Source organism: Rhinoderma darwinii, chromosome 11 (genome assembly GCF_050947455.1).
Source record: "Rhinoderma darwinii isolate aRhiDar2 chromosome 11, aRhiDar2.hap1, whole genome shotgun sequence".
NCBI lineage: Eukaryota > Metazoa > Chordata > Amphibia > Anura > Rhinodermatidae > Rhinoderma > Rhinoderma darwinii.
In genome coordinates this window covers 43,536,070-43,555,003 of record NC_134697.1, presented here as the reverse complement: position 1 = coordinate 43,555,003, position 18,934 = coordinate 43,536,070, and positions in this window count along the sequence as shown.

Sequence of the window (18,934 nt, the reverse complement as noted above, 5' to 3'; positions counted from 1 at the left end):
ACAGTGTCCTAGACATTAATAATCATCCCTTAGTGTTCGACATAATAAAAGTGCCCCATCAGTAACCGTGCCTCATTTGTGGCCCCTGTACATAGCCCCACACACAGCCCCCTTGTAGATATTGCCACACAGCCCCCTCTCCTTGTAAATAGCTCCACACAGCTTCCCCAGCTCCCTCTTGTACATAGCTCCACAGAGCACAACCCCTTGTAAATAGCTCTGCACAGCTCCCCCTTGTAAATAGCACCACACTGCCCCCTTGTAAATAGCACCACACTGCCCCCTTGTAAATAGCCTCACACTGCCCCCCTTGTATATAGCTCCACACAGCCCCCCTTGTAAATAGCACCACACTGCCACCCACCTTGTAAATAGCTCCACACTGCCGCATCTTGTAAATAGCTCCACACTGCCCCCTTGTAAATAGCTCCACACTGTCCCTCTTGTAAATAGCTCCACATTGCCCCCCTTGTATATAGCTCCACACAGCCCCCCTTGTAAATAGCTCCACACTCCCCCCCTGTTAATAGCGCTGCACAGCTCCCCCTTGTCAATAGCTCCACACAACCCCTCCCTGTAAATCGCACCATACTGCCCCCTCTTGTAAATAGCTCCACACTGCCGACCCCTTGTAAATAGCTCCACACTGCCCCCCTTGCAAATACCTTCACACTGCCCCCCTTTTAAATAGCTCCACACTACCCACCTTGTATATACCTACACACAGTCCTCCCTTGTAAATAGCTCCACACTACACTCCCCTTGTTACTAGCGCTGCACAGCTCCGCTTGTCAATAGCTCCACACCACACTGCCCCCCTAGTAAATAGCTCCACACTGCCCCCTTGTAAATAGCTCCACACTGCCCCCTTGCAAATAGCACCACACCCCCCTTGTTAATAGCACCACACAGCCCCCCTTGTAAATAGCTCCACACAGTTCCCCCTTGTAAATAGCTCCACACAGCTCCCCCTTGTAAATAGCCCCACACAGCCCCCTTGTAAATAGCTCCACACTGCCCCATATTAAATAGCTCCACACTGCCCCCTCTTGTAAATAGCCCCACTCTGCCCCCTTGTAAATAGCACCACACAGCCCCCCTTGTAAATAGCACCACACTGCCCCCCTTGTAAATAGCACCACACTACACCCCCTTGTAAATAGCACCACACAGCCCCCCTTGTAAATAGCTCCACAATGCCCCTTTTAAATAGCTCCACACTGCCCCCCTCCTTGTAAATAGCCCCACTCTGCCCCCCCTTGTAAATAGCACCACACAGCACCCCCTTGTAAATAGCACCACACTGCCCCCTTGTAAATAGCACCACACTACACCCCCTTGTAAATAGCACCACACTACACCCCCTTGTAAATAGCACCACACTGCCCATCCTTGTAAATAGCTTCACACAGCCCCCCTTGTAATAGCACCACACTGCCCCCCCCTTGATAATAGCTCCACACTGCCACCCCTTGTAAATAGCTTCACACAGCTCCCCCTTGTAAATAGCTCCACACTGAACCCCCTATTGTAAATAGCTCCACACTGCCCATTCTTGTAAATAGCTCCACACTGCCCGTCCTTGTAAATAGCTCCACACAGCCCCCCTTGTAAATAGCACCACACTGCCCCCCCCCTTGTAAATAGCACCACACTGCCCCCCCTTGTAAATAGCTCCACACAGCTTCCCCTTGTAAATAACTCCACACAACCCCCCCTTGTAAATAGCTTTGCACAGCTCCCCCTTGTAAATAGCACCACACTACAAACAGAGCAGAGAGCGATAGTGGCACGTTCGTGTACATGGGGCCTTAGTTTGAAACCCTGGCCCTATACAATATATAGAAAGGGCTGAATTAGAGCGGCTTTAAGATAAGTCCCTTTTCATTACCAGGACATACAATACATCAAAATAAAAGCAAGGAGGAGAATCAAAACTGGTATCAGATGGATAACTGAGCATAATATATTAATAGTATGCTAAATTATACAAGAAAAATAACAGATGAAAGGGCAATCCTCCATGTATCTATTTAGCCCCATAAAGAGAGGGTATAGTTTTGTACTGTCTCAACAATTGGACATGGTAGGTATCATCTTTAGCATCTTTATTATCTTAGTGCCCCTCTAATAGGGACATTAGTGTTCCGGCCACCCCATGCATCTTGCATTAATAACATTTTTCTATGTTGTCTATGCAGTGGCGTAGCTAAGGGAGGGCGGGTCAGTATATCAGTATTAGCACCACACAAAGCAACAGACAGGTTATACATATACAAAAAAAAATCATCTGTCGCGAAAAATGTCTTCACAATACAGATACCCTACCCCTTTGCTTGTAAGCAATTTGAAATGATAGTTATATATTAGGAAATTGATGTAAATGCAGTTTCCTGAAATATAAACTATGGTTCACCACATGAGGACCTTCACTTTAAAGTTACTGTTTGTGAACTCTTTTTTTAATCAACTCAGTTTTTATTATTTCAGCTTGTATCATTGTCCCTTGTACTATCTCATATTCTCCTGCGTGTTACTTGGGGCATGGTTTTAGCTTACATCAGAATTGAGGTTTGAACTTTGTACAAGTGTGTATTAATCCTTGTTTACAAGCTTAAACATTTCATGTATTTGGATTCTTTCAATCTCCTACATAGGGCAAACAAAGTGATACACTGCTTACAAGGTACTTTAATAAAACAAACTAGAACACCGTTACTCTTGGGAAACTTTAAATGTCGCTCTGAATACTACAAGCACAGCAATTTGACATATATTAACCCCTTAATGCTAAAGCTAATTTTGGCCTTCAGGGTGAAAGGATGGTCTTCCACCCTTACCATACCAACATTTTAGTTTTTTCAGTCTACTTATGGGTATGAATCCTTGTCTTTTTTTTTTTTTTAGGTCCTCGTGTACAGTTTAAAGCAGTATTTTTAGACTGCACACACTTTTTATATTAGGCGGAACATAAAGAAACTGAACAAAAATATTCCAACATTGTCTTCCACAATTTCCATGCAATTTGTTCGGCATTATAGAGATGTGTGAATCTTTAAAATTAAATTCCTCATTGATTCTCCAAAATGTAAATACTCAGATTAGTCACAAATCTTCTGTATCAATTCTACCATCTATAATTAAAAATAAGTTCATTTTCTTGTATAGGTGATGATCTATCTATCTATCTATCTATCTATCTATCTATCTATCTATCTATCTATCTATCTATCTATCTATCTATCTATCTATCTATCTATCTATCAATCTATCTACAACCTAATGGTATATGTGTATATATGTATATATATATATATATATATATATGTATATATATATATATATATATATATATAGAAATTTTTTATCTTATACTAGGTATGTAAAATACATGTATTACAGAAATGCACAGCAACTTGGATTCACTTTGCACATTTAGAGCCACAGCTATCACCAGCTACACAGACAGTTGTTTTCAGAGGCATAACTTAAAGTTCCTGGGCCCCAATGCAAAATCTATAACAGTGTACCCACCTACCATATATTATTTATGAGACTGGTGTCTTTTTATACACCTGAGGTGACTTTTGGGCCTCTGCACCCCCTGTAGCCATGCCCCAGGTTATTTTAAGGAATAGCCTGCTGCACTTTAGACATTATGTGCTATGCTGCTATTTTACTTTTATATCAAGGAGCTATGTATGGGGACAAATGCTCGTTACTACGATCGCTCGTCCCCATGCATTTCCATTATGTCAGCAATAATATTTTGTGCTGCTTAAAGAGGCTCTGTCACCAGATTTTGCAACCCCTATCTCCTATTGCAGCAGATCGGCGCTGCAATGTAGATAAGAGTAACGTTTTTTGTTTTTTTTTAAACGAGCATTTTTGGCCAAGTTATGACCATTTTTATATTTATGTAAATGAGGCTTTCTAAAGTACAACTGGGCGTGTTTAAAGTAAAAGTACAACTGGGCGTGTATTATGTATGTTACATCTGGGCGTTTTTACTTCTTTTACTAGCTGGGCGTTGTGTATAGAAGTATCAGCCACTTCTCTTCACAACGCCCAGCTTCTGGCAGTGCAGACACCGCGTGTTCTCGAGAGATCACGCTGTGACGTCACTCACTTCCTGCCCCAGGTCCTGCATCGTGTCGGACCAGCGAGGACACATCGGCACCAGAGGCTACAGTTGATTCTGCAGCAGCATCGGCGTTTGCAGGTAAGTCGATGTAGCTACTTACTTGCAAACGCCGATGCTGCTGCAGAATCAACTGTAGCCTCTGGTGCCGATGTGGCTGACACGATGCAGGACCTGGGGCAGGAAGTGAATGACGTCACAGCGTGATCTCTCGAGAAAACGCTGTGTGTCTGCACTGCCAGAAGCTGGGCATTGTGTAGAGAAGTGGATGATACTTCTATACACAACGCCCAGCTAGTAAAAGAAGTAAAAACGCCCCGATGTACGCACATAATACACGCCCAGTTGTACTTTTACTTTAAACACGCCCAGTTGTACTTTTACTTTAAACACGCCCAGTTGCACTTTAGAAAGCCGCATTTACATAAATATAAAAATGGTCAAAAGTTGGCCAAAAATGCTCGTTTAAAAAAAAAAAAAACGTTACTCTTATCTCCATTGCAGCGCCGATCTGCTGCAATAGGAGTTAGGGGTTGCAAAATCTGGTGACAGAGCCTCTTTAAATGATACAGGCTGATGGTTGCCCTGTTTACACATATGAACGCTCATTTGCCCAATCATTGGCCCGTGTAAAAGGGCCTTAATGCTTCATTTGGGGATATATTATAGTCACCAATTATTAAAGCAGAATACCCCTCCTCTCCAAATACAGAGCAATAATTTTAAGTTCATCAAGGGACAGGAGAATAGGGGAATATTCACCGAGACAATTCACTGATTGTGACTAATGAGTAAAATTTGTTCATTTTTATTAAATAACTCGCTAAAATCAGGGGTACAATCACCACCGTATCAAAAGCCCATCGTGCTAAATTCTTGAAAATATATATATATGATTCATTAACTGATTCAATTGCGAACACTACTGAATAAATATACTAATATGATATATGGGATCAAAAAAACATTTAGACGTTGGTTTTACAGCGGATAGAACCCATAACAACACCGGAGTCTGCAGTTACCGCTCCTGTTCAATAGTTATTTAATGATTTTTTCACATTACAAAGTACAAAATATATGCTCAGGTATGTACTGACAGTATTACATTTATGCATATTTCGGCTCCAACTTGAGCTGGAACAAAAAAAACAAAAAAAAAACAAAAACAAATCAACAATAAAGTCACACATCTAGCTGAGTACACCAATATTCATTTAGTTATAAAGCCGTATAATATACTATATACAATATGCAGTTACCGCTCCTAAGAACCCCAGTGTCAGGGTAAAATATCAATAACGCTGTCACCTACGCTATATATCCCCTCTCATATCTGACCCAGCAAGTTATTTAATAAAAATTTACAAATTTTACTCATTAGTCACAATCAGTGAATTGTCTTTTTCAAAAAATTGGGGGAGCACAAGTAATATCATATAAAACAGTGAAATGAGTATTCGCCGAGACAATTATACAGACAAGCCTTTCAAAGTTACCATGATTAGCAACAAATCTCACATGTCATCTAACTTACTATTAGAAATCTGTACCATTACTTTTTGTGCACAAGGACCTTACACCCCTAGGGAGGGTGGGTTAGACCTAATGATAACATGACTCCAATGAGTCCATCCTGTTAAGCAACTGACTATTGAAATGGCAGGTAGGTAAGTATTAATTAGATTAAAGACAACACAAGTCTTCAGTCGATTCCCCAAACCTCTCACGTTCAAAGACATTTTCAATCATTTTCAATTATTTAATAAACAAATAAAAGACAAGTAAACCCCCTCCCCTGTGACCCCACACAAACCAGCTCCCTAGAAACAAGCTCCATTACCTAACCCCTTCATCCTACTATAAAAAAAATGATAAGCTTTATCTAGCACATACATCTTAAATAAAAAGGAATAATGGACTTCCTAATGTTACCAAAATAACCCAGAAAAAAATAAACTTCATAGTGTCCAAACTCCAAACTGTTCTTATTTTTCAGATCAACTGCAATTCAGCCCATGGGGCCCCATAGAGTATGGCTGAAACGTTGCGTTTGGTCAATAAATAGATCCTATACTTTTTTCACTACAACCAGAGTGCTGCCTCATAATGAAATTGTTTTGCTATTACTAAGGGCACTCGTCAGGTGTCTGGTGAAGGATTTGCACCCTATACTTTATTGGGCGGTGCAGCTTTACTATATTTTCTGTATTAGATCAACTGGATTGCCTTATGTTTTTGTTTGTTTATCCACTCAATAGTTAGTTCAACACCATTAAAAATAGTGTGTCCTTCATGGATGACTTTGAACTATATCACACAAAATGTAAATTCATTGCATCATATGACCAATTAGAATATATCACATTATAGTCAATGGCTAAAATGTGTATAAAAAAATTATGAGAGTCCAGATAAGAAGTAAAGAAGCAGGAAGATGAGGAAGGAATAAACAGTGAAATACAAGAGCACGGGACAGTAGTTAAGATGATACATATAATTTCACTTGTAATTATTGTATACACCTGTCTTGTATATGTTTGTAATACGATTAGTCTAATTTCTATTTTGTTTGTTGCAATGTCCCATGTGTTATTTTACAAGCATGTTAAAATTAAAAGCACTATAAGGAGGCATAGAATTATTTACCATGGTATCTAAAGACATTTGATGACGGAAATAGTTTTTTTAGAGCAAATTTATGTCATTCTGATGCTTTTGTATCCAGATGTAATTGTGAGTATTCATCTGAACTAAACATATGAATACAGACAGCTTTAAACCCAGGTAACATATGTATGTGTTTGCGTAATTGTATATAACGATCTGTAAATTAATCTTTTTCATTGAAATAAATACATAAATAAGTCCGGTTCAGATAGATATCAACTGCACTAAATTATTTAAAGCATTTAGCTATGGGGTTTATAATTACTATATCTGCAGATTTTTATCCATAAGCATTATTAATTAAAATATTTTTACATTTCAGCTAGTAGTCAGGAAATGAGAATTAAAGTAAGGGTATGTTCACACGCAAAATAAAAAATGGCTGAAAATGACAGAGCTGTTTTCAAGGGGAAACAGCATCTGATTTTCTGCCGTTTTTGTAGCCGAAGAGTTTTTTGAGGCGTTTTTTTGAGACGTTTTTTAAGCTGTTTTTCCATTGACACAATAAAAAAACTCCTCCAAAAATGGGTCAAGAAGTGACATGCTCCTTCTTTTTACGGGGCGTCTTTTTACGAGCCGTTTTTTAAAACAGCAGCGTAAAGAAATGCCCCATCTGAACTAAACGCCGTTTTTCCCATTAATTTCATTGGGCAGATGCTTGTCGGCATTTAGCTACCGCTTTTCCAGGTGTATTTTGAGACGTTTACACCCTGAAATACGCCTGAAAACTCTGTGTGTGAATATACCCTATGGCTGGCATACCCACAAAAGTTCTCCAAATGTGATGGCATCAATATGAACGTTAATGGACTAAGGGATGGTATTAATGCATTTGAACTTTGGTATTTGGAAAAAAAAATTGTTATAGCATGGACAAATCAAAGAAAATGAGATCAAATTTTTCTTTATAACCACAAAAAAAGGCCATACTTACTGATACAAGGGCAGGTTAAACAGAAGTTCCCAGCAGGATGCAGACAAGCCACAATGTTACATGCAGGAAAATTTCACAGGTGCAAAGTATTAATAAATAGCCACTCTCAGTGTAAGAACACAGGGGGCCGCACGCTGCCAAAACCATGCAACTATGTGGTGTCAAATGGCCGCACGATTTTGTCGTAAATGCCCCTATAGAACCCCCACACAGTATAATACCACTATAGCTGACCCCCACACAGTATAATACCCCATATACCCCACCTTCAGCATTGGATTCAACTGTATCTGCGTCCTGAGGATGCAGATACAGTTGAAACCGGGACACCCCACCGGACTTCAGGGACAGTGCGACACTGCTCGGAATAGGGGACTGTCCCGGTGAATCCGGGATGGTTGGGAGGTATGCGAACGTTTCCTTTGCATTCCTCCTCTAACTGCCTAGCTTGCATTCCTCAAAGGGTGGGCTACCTTCCCAACCACCAATGCCCTGCTGCAGCTCAGATCCTCTGGTTCTCATCAGTTTGTAGCGCCGACGGCCGCGGGCCTCACCCACTCCAACGGCCTCGGCCATCAGCCTGTGCATCCTCATCGCAGGCATCTCTCTTCCCAGGGACGCCGGCACGCTCTGCTATCTCTTACTCCCCCAGCCTGTACTCGTATGGTGCGCGCACACTCTCACAGTTCCTACAGGGCCAGCGCACACACCAGGAATATTACCCCCATCCCGGCATAACCTGGACTGCTTAAGGAACTCTGCCCACTTCCCTAGTGCCTGAGCAATGTTGTTACTAACCCAGTGTCAGTCTGCGAAGGTTCCGTATCCTGCTTCCTGAAACCTGCGTCCGTTACTAACCTGTATCCTGAGTCCAGTGTCCGTGACCAGTCCTGTATCCGTGTCCATTTCTGTATCCTGAGTCCAGTGTCCGTGACAAGTACGGTATCCATGACTAGTCCTACATCCTGAGTCCAGTGTCCATGACCAGTCCTGCTTCCAGTAATCCAGCACAAGCCTGCTTCCAGCTATCCGGCATCAGCCTGCTTCCAGTAATCCGGCATTAGCCTGCTTCCAGTAATCCGGCACCAGCCTGCTTTCAGTAAACCAACACCAGCCTGCTTCCACTACCTGAAATCTGACTATGTCCAGCATCCACCAAGGTACCATCTACTGTCTACTGTAAGGTGACTGTCTTACACCTGTCTGGTTTGCAGCTACTCCGTTACGGCAGAGTAGCCTAGTAGGTTCACATACCCATTGGATGTTACACAGTCTTCTTTTGATGCTCCAGTTACAGTTCACTCTATCTCTCTCTGAGACTCAGCGCTCCTCTAGTCCGTTCCACCACACCAACAGAAATGGCTGAAAGCACACTCCCTCAAAAGCCACCAAATGCTCTAGACTTTAGCTTACAGATGCAGTTCAGGTCACTCCTGCCAACGCTCCCAACACTAAACACAATTTTGTGGGCAAACCACCCTTTATACACGAAGTGCTACCCCCAGGCGTAATGATGCACTGTTACAAAACTAGCAAGCGCAGCACAAGATGGCATCCGGGCTGTAAACCCTGGCGCTAATGTTTAAAACACAACAAGCCAGCTTCCGCCTCATCTTATTTATAAAAATGTCCAGCAACCGTTGTGCCCATCTTCAATGTCAGAAATCTAATAGATAAAGGAGCGAAAAAAGAGGGAGAACGCCCGCAGCACATAGTGCATCATTAAATGAGGAGGCAATGGGGACTTGGGGGTAAGAGGTATTCTTACCAAAAGGCATTGTACTGGCGGTACAACACCCTCTTGTGCTTGTCAATGTGAGTGGCTGCAGCTAGGATTCCATCTGGGAGCCACACGTGCACCATGTCGCGATAAATGTAAAAAATTGAATATTTCCCCAGCGTTGCTTCTTTGCAGGAAGTGATTGCAGATGGTGTGAAGCAATCAGTCCATGGAGGGCATATGGTAAAAATGCTAGATGTTTTTATTTTGAATAAGCTACGTGTTACGAGGTCGGAATGACCTCTTTATCAGGGTAAAAAACATATACAAGTACAGGTTAGATGGATAGGTGATAAATATTTATTATAGGTAAACCTGTTTAAAGGCGTGTAGCTTCTAAAATGGGGAAAATTCTGGGGGGTTTCCACTATACTGGTAGTTACAGGGCTTTGCAAAATCTGTGAAAGCCAAATGATGCTTCTTGTCTTCTGAGCCCTAACAGTAGACTCGGGAGAAATCATGTAACAAATTGTGTGCTGCTTTTACTCCATTGTTCCTTTTGAAAAGGAAAAAATTGTTTTAACTAAAACGACATAATTAAAAAAAAAAAAAAAGTTTCACTTTCATGGCCTAATTCTAATAAAATCTATGAGAAACCTGTGGGGTATAACATTTTCTCTACACTTCTAGTTTAACTCTTGAGTTGCATAGTTTCCAAAAAAAAGTGGTCTTTTTGGGGGTGTTTCTCATATTTTGGCTCCTCAAGCCCCTGCAAACCTATAATGGTGCCTGAAAAATAGAAGGGAGCCCCCAAAATCTACTAGGTGCTCCCTCATTTCTGAGGCCTTTGTAATCAAGATGATAAATATTTAGTTGCGCTTCTCTTTTAACACGTGTTAAAGAAAATAAAATAGTTTAAAATTTAATATCTGCAAAAAAAGTGAAATTTTGACATTTCACCTTCACTTTGCTCTAATTTCTGTGAAACGCCTAAAGGGTTAATAAAAAGTTGGATGTGGATCACCTCAAAACATTGAGTCCACAGCTATGCTCACATGGTAATGCCAACTACATGGAAAGTCAATAAACATGTCATAATGTTTTTCAATGTGAGATTAAACAAGAAAATTCAGAGAAAAGGCTGTGGCCACATCAGCTTCTGTTCATCGGTTCCATTCGACTTTTCCATCAGAGGAACCGATGAACAGAAAGCCAAACGGAAACCATAGTTTCCGTTTGTATTACCATTGATTTAAATGGTAATGCTTCTGTTGCAGTTGGTTTCCGTTTGTTTCTGTTATGTAAAGTTTTTAGTTTTTTTTACTGAAACAATAGCATAGTCGACTACGCAATTGTTTCCGTGATAAAAACTGAAACTTTTTGGTTTCCGTTTCGGCTTTACCTTCATCGGTTCCTGATGTGAACATGCCCAAACACATCAAATGTTAGAGCATTTCAGTGTTAATCGTTTTTAACTTTTTCAGTGTGGATACAAAATTCTGATCAACTGCATAAAACCTGAGGAAGACAGTAAACTGATATCAAAGGGAAATATGACAAATTGTGATTCCAAGTCCATAAATTAGACATTCTGCTTCGGCAAAAAATATATATGTGTTCCAGTTTAACCTCTAAGTGCTACAAATGTCAATTTTTTTTTAAAAAAAAACAATGTAATAAAATATAAAGTGAAAAAGAATAATATACACTATATGAACAGCAGTATTGGGATACCTACACATTACGCAAACGGGAGCTTTTATGTCATCCTCTTTTAAATCCATAGGCATTCATTCGGAGTTGGTCCCCTCTTTGCAGCTAAAACAGCTTCCACTCTTCAAAGAAAGCTTTCTACAAGATTTTGGAGTATGTCTATTGAATTTTTTCCCCATTTATCCAGAAGAGCATAGGTGAGGTCAGAGACTGATGTTGGATGAGAGGGCCTGGATCACAATCTCCACTCTAGTTCACTCCAAATGTGTTAAATGGGGCTGAGGTCAGGGCCCTGTGTGGGCCAGTCAAGTTCTTCCACACCTAACTCAACCAACCTTGCCTTTCTGGACCTTGCTTTGCGCACTGAGGCACAGTCATGCTAGAAACAGAAAAGGGCCTTCCCCAAACTCTCCCCACAAAGTTGGAAGCATACAATTGTCCAAAATGTCTTGGTATGCTGAAGCATTAAGATTTCCATTCACTGAAACTAAGGGGCCTAGGCCAACCCCTGAAGAAAAAAACCCATATCATTATCCCTCCTCCATCATACTTTACAGTTGGCACAATGGAGTCAGGCAGGTAACGTTCTCCTGGCATCCGCCAAACCCAGACCCGTCCAGCAGACTGCCAGATAGAGAAGCGTGATTTGTCACTCCACAGACCGCGTTTCCACTGCTCCAGAGTCCAGAGCTTTACACCACTCCATCCGATTGTTGGCATTGTGTTTGGTGATGTAAGTCTTGAATGCAGCTGCTCGGCCATGGTAACCCATGCCACGATGCTCCCAGCGCACAGTATTTGTGCTGATGTTAATGCCAGAGGAGGTTTGGAACTCTGCAGTTATTCAGTCAGCAGAGGGTTGGCTACATTTATGCATTATGCGCACCAGCACTGAGCGACCCCGCTCTGTAACTTTACGTGGTCACCACTTCGTGACTAAGTTGCTGTGGTTCCTAAACACTTCCATTTTGCAATAATATCACTCACAGTTGATCATGGAATATCTAGGAGGGAAGAAATTTCACAAATTGACTTGTTACAACGGTGGCATCCTATTACAAAACCACGCTGGAATTCAGTGATCTCTTTACAACAACCCATTCTTTCACAAATGTTTGTAAAGGCGACTGCATGGCAAGGTGCTGTATTTTATACACCTGTGGCAAAGAGACTGAAAGAAACAAGTGAATTTGATGATTAAGACGTGTGACCCAATACTTTTGTCTATATAGTATATCTTTCCTAATAACAATTTCCTCTGACTATGTTCCATAAAATACAATACTAAGCGAAAGTGTGGGATTCTCTTTAGTCCTCAAGGGCCAAAACGCCTGACATTGTTAAAGCCGTACGTATATATTAACACAAACCAAAAGGAGAAAATATAGTATTATCTGCAATATAACAACAGCCATTTGTTCAATAAATATCAATTACTTAATTGCTGGACCAAACCTGGTTGATATTCCATGGAGTCAGATATTGTTCTATTCATCCGAATTTAATTGTGCACAAAATGTGCCCATTTATATTCAAATTAAGATTCAAACATCAATCTGCCAAGTTTGGAAATCCTAAAGCAGTAATTTAGAGCAAGATCAGTGTGGGTATTATCCTACTAAGCTTGGAGATAAAGTCTCAGTGGATCTACTCATCTCTGGTTACATGATCATGTTCCTTTTATTTGATACACTGGTTGGTAAAACCTATGGCACCTTTGAGGCAAATATCAAGATAATTGCATTGTGTAATTTTTTTCTGCTGGCACATGTCTACAATCCAGTGAATCCTGCTTAGTGTTTTCACATTATGATAAGAAGCGTCTCTTAAACAATGCCATCTGGCAAAGTGTATTTCTGTTTACTATTGCACATCAATAATGTTCCCTCAATGGTCTTGGGAGCTCATTAATTGTGCAGATAACTGTTGTGGCAATATAGTACCAGATGTTTACAAAAAGTTTTCATTAACTTTTTTTTTCCTAAATCAAAAACTGTATTTCAGTCTTTGAAAACAGTCACATTTCCCATTGTGTTTCCATTATTAGAGTTGACACTGGATTTCATACCTGGTGAATTATGATGTCAAAGACAGGGAAATTGTTCTTACGTGTTATGGCATCTAAATACCTTTATATGGTTGATATCATAATCAATCCATAGCAGTGAAGCAGCTTTGATGATGCTCGCAATAAAGAAAAAGTACACCATAAACCTAAATATGGAAAATATGAAGTTCGCATATGTATTGTCTAAACAGCCAATGCCTAAATAGTGGAATAAAAGGGATAGCGGGTTTAGAAGCCCCCATATCTTGTAGGCATGGATGCAGCAGTGAAGCATAAATTCCATTTTTAATTCCACAAAAATGAGTCACTTTGTTAATAAAATTCCCTGTTTTAAATATTTCCAATCTGCAGTTTATTATTTTTCACCATACCATGTGCATCTACGTCTATGGTAAACATACATGGAGTGCTGCAAGACACCACCCCTCACCTATGCGTTACAGATATCTGCATGTCCAGATTAGAATACATCTAATTCATAACATGGAAGCATTAAGCGTCAATAAGTGCTGCATTGGTGCCATAATGTGCCACACAAGGCACCACTACAACAACTGCATGTATTAGCCAGATGCTATTGAATTTTGGAGACTAAAAAAGCAGTTGTGGTATTGTGTAGTTGCATGGATTCACGAGCAGTCAACTGTAGAGCAGAGATTGGGAGCCATAATGTGAAAAGTTAGGTGCAAGTGTGCGCATATTGCCTCTGCAGCAGATTACGCTGCATATGGGCCCCTAGGCAAAAAAGTTCATCTCCCTTAGGGTATATGTTACTGGGAAAGTTCCCCACAATGTATGAACATGTTTTAGAAGCCCATACTTGCTCCCTGCACTCACGCAATATCATTAATGATGCCAAACACTTACACTTTAGTACTGCGCAATGATACCTTGCTGCTGTAACGGCAGGGGGTAGGGAGACGGACAAGTGAGCCCTAATCTACCCGCCACTCTGTCCCTGCCTACTTGCAACGACCCGCCCTAGGCGACGGGGTACAACTGGGCGGCGGTCCCTGCGCTCAGTAAGTGCACGACAAACACGACAAACATACAAGGAACACAAGCAAGGAAAAGGGGCCGTTGCCCACGGCAACACCGTGAGCAACCAGAGTGGTGAACGAGCCGAGTCAAGCCAGGAGTGTGCGAGGTGCAAAACGAAAAGCAGAAGAGTAGTCGGTAAGCCAGGGTCGGTATGGAGCAGGATCAAAAATAGCAGGAGCTGTAGCTGGGCCAGGAACCACAAGGAAGGAAACAAAAGCAATAACAAGCACCGAGGGACAGGAAGTGCAGGCTTAAATAGACCGAGGGCGGGAGCTAGCTGAGTCTGGCCAGGTTACGATAGGCTCTCCCACTCCTAAGCCTGCCAGCCTGAATGGTGGAAGCAGGAGTCAGTCTCAGGGATGTATTCTCAGGTGCTGACTGATTAGTTCTGGGAGTTAACCCCGCAGTGCCTGGCAGATCCTTTACAGCTGCATAGGCTTCTCCTACACCTGTCTCCTACGTCCACCAATGTTGTTCCTCTAATGGTGGGGGCCATAAGGGAGGTGTCCTGTCAGAGGATGGAGAAGAACAGCCCACTCACAGTTCTTGCATAGGGATCCTCTGGTAACCGCACCTATGAGCAAAGCAATTGCTGCCATTGAAGAACACGGAACTGTATTTTTCATATCTAACCTCCATTAAAAGGTTAATTTTATTTTATTTTTTTTATTTTTGCAAGAACTATGCACTTTACTGTAAGTAACTTTGTAAACTATCTTATTTAAATAATATCAACCAGAGACCTATTTATCTTTCCATAGACTATTGTATTATAATACAGTCACAATATTATTACTGGTATGTAACAATTCATTTTATCGAAATAACTAAATCATAGTTGTATGTTGTCTCAAAGTATTGTATTTTCTACTAATGTTAACAGAAACAAAAGAGTACAATTGAGCTAATCCATAGTACATTATACTATGACACTTAATGTTAAGTGTTGTTTTCCAGGTTTATGTATTGTTCTTTCATTAGCAGGCATAAAAACATTACAGAGACTTCAAAGTAAAGCAAAATAAAACTAAGCACATAAAGAGGCCCATAAAGCTCCACCATAAGCATAATTGGGATAGTAAACATTTTGCAATAGGCCTTTAAAATATTTTGTTGGGCATACATAACCTCAGATTCGTTTTTTCAGAGGAAATGTATGCAGGCCTAAAATGTTTCTTAATGAGAGTAAACAACACCATCTATCATGCGTTAGGTAATTTGCACTGACATTCAAGTATTTTATTGTCAACCGCTAACAGCATGGAACAGCAAACACAGTAATACCTTCATTGCAACATGTTACTGCTTTGGTGGGGATATTTTGTTCATCGAACAGCTTGTAGGCTTTAGGCATTGCAGTAAGCCGGCGCACATCTGTATGTTTACTGTGTAAGGAGATGCTGTTTAATAATAAATCATCTCATAGTTGCAAACGGAGTATAGATATTCTGTACTGCTAATAGGGAAGACGAAGACTCATTACTGAGGATGAGAATTGTCACCTGACTGTTCTGTACTTTGACTAAGCAATGTCATGAATAAAAGGAGATCATGTCCCCTCTGGCAGCCATTGTTCATAGATAGTATGAAGGCAAACGCGTGGGTATACACTATGTACTTATAATACTACAATGCATTTGTACAGCTTTCTTTTTTTTAATCAAAACTCGTTTTTTTAAAGTACAAAGGCAAAAGTACACATACAAAAAGTGTCAATATAAAGATCAGGCATGCAGGACTAATGTTATAATTGAGAAACATTCAGACAAGACAGAAAAGAATATGACACAAGCAGTAGAAATTGTTATTGTGACTTATGACATGATATAACATGAAATAACAAAAAGAACACCATAGCTGTGGCATTAACACCGTACATTGGTATGTTACAGATATCATTAGGAGAATTGTTTAATTGAAAGACTACAAACAGGATTGAGAAAGACTCATACACTAGTGTGGTAGTGAGATGCTGAGGACGGACTTTGAATGCTTTAGACATGATCCAGCCACGGCCGCCGGCCCGCCAGATTTTGAGAAAGAGGCTCCTATTCTTGTTTTCCCAACTGGCCAACTCCTCCATTACACATATTTGATGAAACCTATCTCTCCACATGGCAACCATAGGTGGATCCGTCATTCTCTATCATTGTGGAATAAGCAGCTTATCTGCTGTAATCAAATGGGTAGTAAGATCATTTTAAATAGGTGGTAAGTCCCAGAGTACCACCAGAGTAAAATAAGCTCCAGAGTGATTTTAATAGCATTAGAACAAATACGGTTTACCATATAAATTGATATCAGACCAATAAGAACGGATCTTGGGGCAGCCCCACCATAAATGTGAAATTGTAGCATTAGGTTTGTCACATCTCCAGGATTTATCAAAATGTATTAGTCCAATACGATAAAGAAAAGCAGCAGTCCTATACCATCTGGAAACTGTTTTAAAGGAGTTTTCTTGGATACATATGTGTCTAAAAAAAACATGAGAATTTGCGAGAATCTGTGATAAATCCTTCCTAGTAAAGGTGACCTTTAGTTCCTTTTCCCAAGAAATCAGGAATCTGGGTTTCTCTGTTGCTTTGTTTAACAGAAGGCCTTGATATAACTTCGAAAGTAACTTTTTGGGAAGAGAAGGTAATAGTAAGAAGTTTTCAAACCATGTAGGATCTCTACATTTATCTTTTAATAAGGAACGAAAGGTAGAACCTGAGGAACGAAAATCTAGATGTTCCATAAGTGTTGAGAGGGTTGTGTTCAACCTGTTCAATAGAGAAATGATTGGTGAATGAATAGATTTCTTAAAGTGGTCATTAAAGTGTAACTAAATGTTTGACAAACTTCTGACATGTCATAGTGACATGTCAGAAGTTTGGATTGGTGGGGGTCCGAGCACTGAGACCCCCACCAATCGCTAGAACGAAGCAGCTGAAGCGTTTGTGTGAGCACTCAGCCACTTCGTGTCTGTTCGGCTGTTTCCGGAAATAAATATATCAGTGTACAGACTCAATAGAAAGTCTATGAGCCCGTACTCCGATACATTGGCTTTACGGAAAAAGCCGAACAGACACAAAGCGGCTGAGCGCCCACACGAGCACTTCAGCTGCTTCATTCCAGAGATTGGTCTCAGTGCACGGACCCCCACCAATCCAAAATCTGACATGTCACTATGACATGTCAGAAGTTTGTCAAACGTTTAGCTACCCTTTAACTGTAAATTATTTTAGTATTTTCCAATGTGGAGGGGTTGGGATAAGTTTATCGGTCAAAAGCGCGAGCAACGGGGTGACAGGTGTCACTGAGGTAATATGGTTTGGTAACGCTGCATTACTGATAGTCCTTAAATCGGATTTAATAGTACCTTTAGTAAGGCTATTATTAATAGAGTTCTGTGTTGCATGAGAGGTAACTCTCCTCCAGAGCAAGAGCTCATTTTTAGATTTTAAGAGGTTTTTTTCTAGGTGAATATGCAGTTTCGTATCTTTATGGCTAACTAATTCAAAACATCTAGGCAGCTGTGAGGCATGATAATATGTGGAGACATCTGGTAATCCAAACCCACCTTGTGACTTTATTTGTATTAAAGTATTGTTTGCGATCCTATGTTTAGAACATCACTATAGAAATCTGGAAAAGATTACTTGGAATTTATGGAAGAAAGAAGCTAGTATGTCCAATGGTAGAGTTTGTATCATGTAAAGAATTTGTGGGTGGATTTAGGCCACCAATATATTCTTTCTACCGAGCCAAGAAACATAAGGATTATTACAAAACTCCAGTTTCGTTTTGATATTTGTCAATAAGGGTGGGTAATTAAACTTGAAAGCATTTTTCTGGTTGGATGGCATACGGATTCCTAAATACTTAATGGATTCATCCGGCCAGTCTATAGGGGAGGAGTGCCTCAGCAATGCTACTTGTCTTTTAGAAAGAGTAATGTTGAGGGCTTCTGACTTAATGTTATTTATTTTGAAATTGGACACCTGACCAAATTGTTTAAAGGTTTGCAAAACCGCAGGGAAGGCAACATGAGGATTGGGGATCAACAATAGTAAGTCGTTGGCAAAGGCCGCTGTCTTATGGGTGAAATTACCCACAGTTAGACCCTGAATAGTCAGGTCCTGCCTAATTTTGTTGATCAAAGTTTCCATTACTAAAATGAATAGAGTTGGTGACAGTGGACACCCCTGTCTAGTGCCATTTTTTATTTAAAAAAAATCTTTCCAATAAAGAACCACTGATCTAAATATGAGCCGACGGGTCCATATAGGGTGAAGATAGCTGTGATAAATTCCTTAGTAATCCAACATTTTTGTAATACTTTCTCCATATATAGCCAGCTCACCCTGTCAAAAGCTTTTTCGGAATCTGTGCTTAAAAGGATTAATGGGATATTGTGAGCTCTGGCATAATATATTGCATGGTATTATGCTTGTTTTCCCTATCGGGTACGAAGCCCGACTGTTCACGGCCTATCAATGTTTCTAGGAATGCACATAAACAGTTTGCTAATAATTTCGCCCACCATTTCAGGTCACAATTGAGAAAAGATATGGGGCGGTAACTTCCACATTCAGTTAAGTCTTTCCCCTCTTTCGGTAAAATGGCGGTGAACGCTTCTAAAGCTTTCTGAGAAAGATGACA